This window comes from Salmo trutta, chromosome 26, assembly GCF_901001165.1.
Source record: "Salmo trutta chromosome 26, fSalTru1.1, whole genome shotgun sequence".
NCBI classification, from domain to species: domain Eukaryota; kingdom Metazoa; phylum Chordata; class Actinopteri; order Salmoniformes; family Salmonidae; genus Salmo; species Salmo trutta.
In genome coordinates this window covers 9,656,941-9,665,419 of record NC_042982.1, presented here as the reverse complement: position 1 = coordinate 9,665,419, position 8,479 = coordinate 9,656,941, and the positions used below count along the sequence as shown (strand labels likewise).

The 8,479-nt window shown below is 42.4% G+C and overlaps 1 long non-coding RNA gene across 1 annotated transcript; it reads right to left on the bottom strand.

Moving 5' to 3' along the window:
• Positions 1-1,527: 1,527 nt before the first annotated feature.
• Positions 1,528-6,288, bottom strand: LOC115163958 (uncharacterized). The gene is made up of 2 exons (XR_003869844.1): positions 5,983-6,288; positions 1,528-1,649 (listed from the first exon to the last, which is right to left on the bottom strand). It is a non-coding gene; the product is annotated as an uncharacterized LOC115163958 (long non-coding RNA).
• Positions 6,289-8,479: the final 2,191 nt, after the last annotated feature.

Sequence of the window (8,479 nt, the reverse complement as noted above, 5' to 3'; positions counted from 1 at the left end):
TGGCATGGCCATGTGGTGAAAGAGCATGAGAAGGGAAAGAGAAATGAGTAATAATAATTCATTGAATTTGTAAAGCACTTTTCTCACACCCAAGGCAGTGGGCTTGCATCAATCGAGTGTTTGCATCGGGGCATATTGTTGTTAGTAAGGTTGGGGGTCTTCTGTACAGCTGCAGTCAAAACACAGGAGCATACTGTAACTTGTGCACTGAGTGTACAAAGCATTAGGAACAACTGCTCTTTTCATGACATAGACTGACGAGGTAAATCCAGGTGAAAGCTATGATCCCTTACTGATGTCAGTTTTTGGTGACTAAATCCACTTCAATCAGTGTAGATGAAGGGAAGGAGACAGGTTAAAGGATGATCTTTAAGCCTTGAGACAATTGAGACATGGATTGTTTGTGTGCCATTCAGAGGGTGAATGGACAAGATTTTAGTGCCTTTGAACGGGGTATGGTAGCAGATGCCAGGCGCACCAGTTTTAGTGTGTCAAGAATTGCAATGATAGTGGGGTTTTCACGCTAAACAGTTTCCCGTGTGTATCAAGAATAGCCCACCACGCAAAGGATATCCAGCCAACTTGACACAACTGCGGGAAGCATTGGAGTCAACATGGGCCAGCATCCCTGTGGAATGCTTTCGACACCTTGGAGAGTCCATGCCCCAATGAATTGAGGCTGTTCTGAGGGCAAAGGGGGTGCAACTCAATATTATGAAGGTGTTCCTAATGTTTTGTACACTCAGTGTGTTACATCGGGCTAGGGTAAGTGTACACTTGCATAACGAAAGGCATTGACCCGATATCTGAGGAAAGAGCTTCAGCTTTGTTTTCACTAATTGTTCTAAATGCTGATAGGGATGGATAGGTTTCCCCTGAAATGGACAGTCTATTAATCTAGTCCAGTCCTCTCATCAACCAAGAGACTGGTTGCAAGGATCATTGAGCACAATCGGTGCTTCACAAAGTGATTGGACCAATGGCTTTGTCTGGGTTGTCTTGGCAGCACGAAGAAAAGGCACCAAAAAACAAACCAACAAAAACATTTGTGTTCACTTGTCATTTGTTATGAAAGACAGTGACCTGGATGAAAAATAAATATCATCATCCACGCCAAAATCAGTTATTAAGCCAGAACATTGATGTTCCCCTGTGAAGATATTTCTACAATTAAAAATCTATAGCCCTCTAAAGCCACAGGATATTGTCCTATCCTTCAAGATACAGTACAATATACAGTATTTGAGCTCACAGAGTGAGTAGTTCCTCTCTTGTCTGATATTGGGCCTCATTCCATCATTCAAAAGCATCACTCCAGTACTAATTTTGTAATATTTCTCCAATTGCATTTTGGCACATTGACACCTAAAAACACTTTTTAAATAAACCTCTTAATTTTGAACAGATTGAAATGATTAGCATCAATAACAGTCTAAGTTTAACTCAAAATGAGAGATATGATAAAAATGCAACCGGTTTACTTAACTGATTTGATTGTTGTTGCAGTACAAGGGGAGGCATGGAATAGATGGGGGAGTTTGTTTTATTGGATAAAGAAATATTAAATAAAGTCTGTGGTTTCGGGCTCCACCTCTACTTCCTGTGGTCTCTGTGTCCCCTACTGCTGATCCAGCCAGTCCAAGAGCATCCTGAAAGGAAAAAAAAACATTGCTACAGTTATATAGTGAACATACTGACACCCTATACTAAACTTGTAAATGGGGTTCAGCCAAAGGTAGGGCACAGAAATAATCACAACAACACATCAGAGACCACAGTCCAATAAATGTATGTTAACCTAACCAAGGAAGTGGGAAGTGGAATTGGTTCCTTCACTGAATCTGCTCCACTCCCAACACAAATAAATCAAGTATCCTGTCATGGGAAGCTTTCCGTTAAGCAGTCAAAGTGGTGTAGATTCTGTGGCTTTTGGGTACACACAATAAATAACCGCAAACGGCCAGCAGAGGGATAATTAGAGCATGTGCATTGCCAATAAAAGTCTGAAGAGAGGGAGATATACAAACACAGGCCCACAGCTCAGTACACAGCTGCAACCAGGCAGGCAGCCAGCCAGCACAGTCAGAGCATCACTCATCTTCCATACACAAACCACCCTCTTAACGGAACCACTGAATAGACTTGTTATCCTCACTCACAGTGGTGCAAGCACAGACTCCTTCAGGAGGTAGAATCTTGGCAGTCGTGTGAGAAATGTGGAGTGTGTTAAAGGTGATTATGATGTCATGCTCATAAATTATTCTGGACACGGCGGAAGGCATGCAAGGTTTACACAGCAGCCAGTTGGTCAAGACATGCGTGCCTGTGTCACAGGACCCTTTTAGTTCACCTGAATTACTTTAGCAGCACTGAGCCTGCAATGCAGTCTCATTCCGTCAAGCACAGAAACCTCAGGCAGGCGTTATTTCAGTCTGAAATGTGCATACAGCAGGCCCACAAGAGAATTGTATTACAATACAGGGGAAGTACTAATCAGCAGTACATTCTAGTGGTAGAGAAAGAGACACTGCAGCTGCAGTGTTCAGGGAGGTGCTTTGCGCTCTGGATAGGACCCAAAATCCCATGAAAAGCAAGAGCCCCAGCTCCCATGGGGCAATTTCCCTTACACTACCTGCAGAGATGTGCAATTGATCATCACCTTCTACAGTTCCATCCCAACTGTGTAACTTTAGAGGTCAAAGCATAGATACAACATTTTTGTCAGGATTAGTAATAGGCCGTAATTGTAAATAAGAATTTGTTCTTAACTGACTTGCCTAGTTAAATAAAGGTTAAATTAAAATAAATGTATAATAATGTGCTCAGGAGCTGTGCAGGCATTGGATTTGTTTGCCGTTTTATTGCTTTCTAGAATCATTTCCATGTACTGTGTTGCACATTTTCTTGTCAGTTAACATTTAAAATAAGTTAATATATTTTAGGTATTGTGCTATTATCGTCAATCTTGCATTAAGTTCAATTGCCTTTTTGCAGATTTGTACGGTCTTCTTGACAGCTCATTTCCCTGTTTTACACATCTTGGAAGCACTTTGCAAAGACGAAACGCTAAATTACTCAGAAATATACATGAGTGGGTGTAGAAGCCAAATATGCAAGTCATTTGGCACAGGATATCTTTTCTCCTCCCAGACTGGTTTTGGTTACAGTGCCAGCGCCAGACATACATCACTCCTGTCAAATGTCAGATGTGTCCTTGGATTTCAATAAGGCAGCATTTGAGGTCTATGGAGACTTTTCAGCACAGGGAGTCAATCACGTGTTTCCAATGCTTATGTCAAATGTGCTGTCCCTTATAATAGCTACAGTGGGGGAAAAAGTATTTGATCCCCTGCTGATTTTGTACGTTTGCCCACTGATAAAGAAAGGATCAGTCTATAATTTTAATGGTAGGTTTATTTGAACAGTGAGAGACAGAAAAACAACAAAAATATGCAGAAAAACGCATGTCAAAAATGTTATAAATTGATTTGCATTTTAATGAGGGAAATAAGTATTTGACCCCCTCTCAATCAGAAAGATTTCTGGCTCCCAGGTGACTTTTATACAGGTAACGAGCTGAGATTAGGAGCACACTCTTACAGGCAGTGCTCCTAACCGCCGCTTGTTACCTGTAAAAAAGACACCTGTCCACAGAAGCAATCAATCAATCAGATTCCAAACTCTCCACCATGGCCAAGACCAAAGAGCTCTCCAAGGATGTCAGGGACAAGATTGTAGACCTACACAAGGCTGGAATGGGCTACAAGACCATTGCCAAGCAGCTTGGTGAGAAGGTGACAACATTTGTTGCGATTATTCGCAAATGGAAGAAACACAAAAGAACTGTCAATATCCTTCGGCCTGGGGCTCCATGCAAGATCTCACCTCGTGGGGTTGCAATGATCATGAGAACGGTGAGGAATCAGCCCAGAACTACACGGGAGGATCTTGTCAATGATCTCAAGGCAGCTGGGACCATATTCACCAAGAAAACAACTGATAACACACTACGCCGTGAAGGACCGAAATCCTGCAGCACCCGCAAGGTCCCCCTGCTCAAGAATACATATACATGCCCATCTGAAATTTGCCAATGAACATCTGAATGATTCAGAGGACAACTGGTGAAAGTGTTGTGGTCAGATGAGAACAAAATGGAGCTCTTTGGCATCAACTCAACTCGCCGTGTTTGGAGGAGGAGGAATGCTGCCTATGACCCCAAGAACACCATTTCCACCGTCAAACATGGAGGTGGAAACATTATGCTTTAGGGGTGTTTTTCTGCTAAGGGGACAGGACAACTTCACCGCATCAAAGGGACGATGGACGGGGCCATGTACCGTCAAATCTTGGGTGAGAACATCCTTCCCTCAGCCAGGGCATTGAAAATGGGTCGTGGATGGGTATTCCAGCATGACAATGACCCAAAACATACGGCCAAGGCAACAAAGGAGTGGCTCAAGAAGAAGCACATTAAGGTCCTGGAGTGGCCTAGCCAGTCTCCAGACCTTAATCCCATAGAAAATCTGTGGAGGGAGCTGAAGGTTCGAGTTGCCAAACGTCAGCCTCAAGACCTTAATGACTTGGAGAAGATCTGCAAAGAGGAGTGGGACAAAATCCCTCCTGAGATGAGTGCAAACCAAGTGGCCAACTACAAGAAACGTCTGACCTCTGTGATTGCCAACAAGGGTTTTGCCACCAAGTACTATGTTTTGCAGAGGGGTCAAATACTTATTTCCCTCATTAAAATGCAAATCATTTTATTACATTTTTGACATGCGTTTTTTCTTTTTTTTTTTGTTATTCTGTCTCTCACTGTTCAAATAAACCTACCATTAAAATTATAGACTGATAATTTCTTTGTAAGTGGATAAACGTACAAAATCAGCAGGGGATCAAATACTTTTTTCCCCCACTGTATGTCCTTTCTTTGGTGCCAGTGGGCTCTCCATTTTTTACTCCTCAAAATGCAAAAGGAAGACATATTCCGAGCAAAATACTATTCCTTTTTATTTTTGCACCGAAAAGCTACTCTTCGGGCATGCATCCATTTCATTGCATTTGAAAGAGAGGGCTTTATATAACATAGGGTTTGATCCAGGGACGGCACAAATAATGTTAGTCTACCCATTGGTTGGATGAGCATCTCCTGAAAATATATTCCGTAGAAGATCTAAAAGCATGTCTGATGTGAACATGTTCATCATGTTCAGGAGAGTGGAGCAGACATGATTATATCCAGTAGCACAGGAGCTCTGTCTGTCTGTCTGTCTGTCTGTCTGTCTGTCTGTCTGTCTGTCTGTCTGTCTGTCTGTCTGTCTGTCTGTCTGTCTGTCTGTCTGTCTGTCTGTCTGTCTGTCTGTCTGTCTGTCTGTCTGTCTGTCTGTCTGTCTGTCTGTCTGTCTGTCTGTCTGTCTGTCTGTCTGTCTGTCTGTCTGTCTGTCTGTCTGTCTGTTCACTGTTGAGAGGTCTGTTAGGTGGATGCACATACTCAGGAGTAATCAGAGCCTGTTAAAACCCTATCTAGAGATAGCAGAGCTGCCTCTGGTTTGGTTTTTCTGCCCTAGGCCTCAGCGGGAGGCTCGCTGTGTGACTTCCCAAAGTTCCTCCCCAAGGCAAAATGGAAATCAAACTTGACTAAGTGCAACCGGGAAACACAAATTGATGCACATGAAAGCAAGTCAACGAAATGTGATTCTCATTCTTATCACAGGGTAGAGGTGCATGCAGAGGCGCTGGACTCTAAATCTGGCCATTACTAATAGGACTGCCAGACCTTATAACATTATTCACCATGTCTCTCTCTCTCTCTAGCATATGCTATCGATCTCAATCTGCAGCAGTCGGAAACTGAATGCACTTTGGCATCTCCTCCTCCTGTGTACAAATAAGGTTATCACTGGCCATTTCTGTATAGTGTTACCCTTTGGCTTGGACTTTGAGTGCTGTGTTAGCGTGCGGTGCTCATACGAGGAGCCTCACCTTCTTTGAGCTGTGTCATATGTGTTCCAAAGCTGCTGCTGAGATTTTCTTAAGCGACGCCTTCCATGTGCGCCAGTGCTCTGCTCTCCGCTTTCACAGTCAAGATCCACCAAGGTGCAATATTCTGTTCCATTGCGGCCTTGCTCCAAACATGACTATGAGGAAGCCGTTAAATAAAAAAAAATACTTCTCAGGACCTGGGACTTGTAATAAGAGTCCTGTGGGGCAGAGAAAAATGGAGAATCAATCAAGATCACAGTGAAATGGCTGAGAGCCAGTGTGATCATTTTACATGTGCATTTCAGCTCATCGTCTAAAGTCTCAGAATGAGAGACTGAGGTAATGGACCTCTGATCAATGGAGAAAAAGAGATGCGATTAATGGAATGGAGAGTGGTTGCTATGTGGTGTGAGGCAGCTCCCTCTACAGTTCTCTCTACACCTTACACACGAGAGACGTGACGGAAGCTTAAACGAGGCCTGCTCTCATTCCCTCAACTAATATTTCGATATAACATGGATTCTGTGTGTGACTGCCTGAGCTGTACTGTATCTTAGGGCTAAGATTGGTGCTCTGTATATCCTACATGGGGTCAGTTTGCCACGTTTGCTCTTTATATCCATTTTAATAAACACCCATCAGTTTTTAAAAGATCCTAACCCTAAGATGCATTACAACATTATTCAGCTTCAGTCTATTTCAGATGTCTAAAGAAATCAGTTTGTCCCTAATTCTGCCTAGACAGAAGCATGAAGTCTACATGGAAATTCAGAACAACTGGAGATTAAAAAGACCATAGAGCAACATAGGTTCATTTGTAATGAATTACACAAAAAATACTGTTAAAGTGCATTGTACTGTTTATTGCATGTGCGCCTACAGCACTACATGGACAGTTAATTCCCCATCACAATGCAATGTAACCAGTACTACAGGATATTCATAAAACATCAGTCTATGTTCGCCCTCTAGTGTAGCTTTGTGTTACTGTGGGGCAAGCGGAGGTGTTGGAAGAGGGCTTTATTAAAGGAAAGACGCACCCATTTTGAATGTTGAAGCAATGTTCTATCGATTCCTGGGGTCATTTCATGTTTCCATGTGTACCTTAGGTATTCGCTATTCAAGCAGGCAGAAAATTATCACATGATGATCTGATCATATGATGCAAAACTTGTCATACCGTCTGTTTTTCTGCCTGCTTGAATGGCGAATAGCTCAGTGACACATGAAATGACCCCGGGAATTGATAGAACATCACTCAGATATGTGCAAATACGATATAACATTCAACATGGGTGAATATTTCCTTTGAATAGACCAAAGCCAGCCGTTATTGCATTTGTGCCCATGGGAGTGCCATACAATTTAACCGAATATTACATATTTCCCCCACACACAGTAACGGTAGTACATTTTAGGCAAATTTTATGACAAGCCGAACGCTTTCTGTCTGAGCCCAAACTGACATCTTTCTAATAACTACATTATGAGAAAAACAACTTTGTTTGAGGTCTGTGCTAGTTCTCAAAGCGAAGGAAGCAGTCATCTCTGCCTGCTGATTGCTAGGCAGGGGGAAGCATGCGCTGTTTGCTAGCTCGAACTTTGCTTCCCGTGAAACAGAAAAGGACGAAGTAATGAATGACAAAGATTTTCAATGAAACATGCTTTGTTACTGTAATCGTCATGTGTGTGTTCTTGTGCTTAATTTTGGTTGATGAAAATTAACTAGACGATAAGTCAGCCTATAGCCATCCATTTAATGAAAACTGGATTGTTAGCTAGCTACTAAGGGAAAATTAATCAACCTTGTAAATGGTATAATTGTGAAATCATCTGCCACTGCCACTCTTGCTAAATAAGAAATACAAGAACTAGCCAAAGAAATGTATTTTAAGTGATGTTCAGTTTGCGCCTAGTTAGTTCAATTAGCTTTACATTAGCTCCCTCTGCTCTGGGATTAGATCTAGCAAAGAAAGACATAGTAGTCAAAAATCACAGTTGGGTCACCTGCTATTGTGGCCCCATTCCATTGGCATACTGTTATGTTCAGCTCAACCCCTCCCTCTCACTCTCCCCCTCTCTCTTTCTGCTTCTCTTTCTTCTCTCTCTGTCAAGTTAATGTCACCTATCCCGGCACGTACTGACACCTCCCACCTATCCTCTGTCCATGGGCGTTGCAAGTAGTTGAAATTTGGTCATTCCGCTCTGGACGGACCGAATCTGAACAAATCATAGACGTCTATGTTTCACAAGCTTGGACAGTACAGTAGAGCACAGAAGAGGACAGTACAGTACTGCTATACAGTAGAGTACAGTAGAGTACAGTAGAGCACAGAGTAGAGTAGAATGTACAGTATTGTACTGTACTGAACATTACATTTACGTCATTTAGCAGACCCTCTTATCTAGAGCGACTTACAAATTGGTGGATTCACCTTATGATATCCAGTGGAACAACCACTTTACAATAGTGCATCTATATATTTTTTTTTGGGGG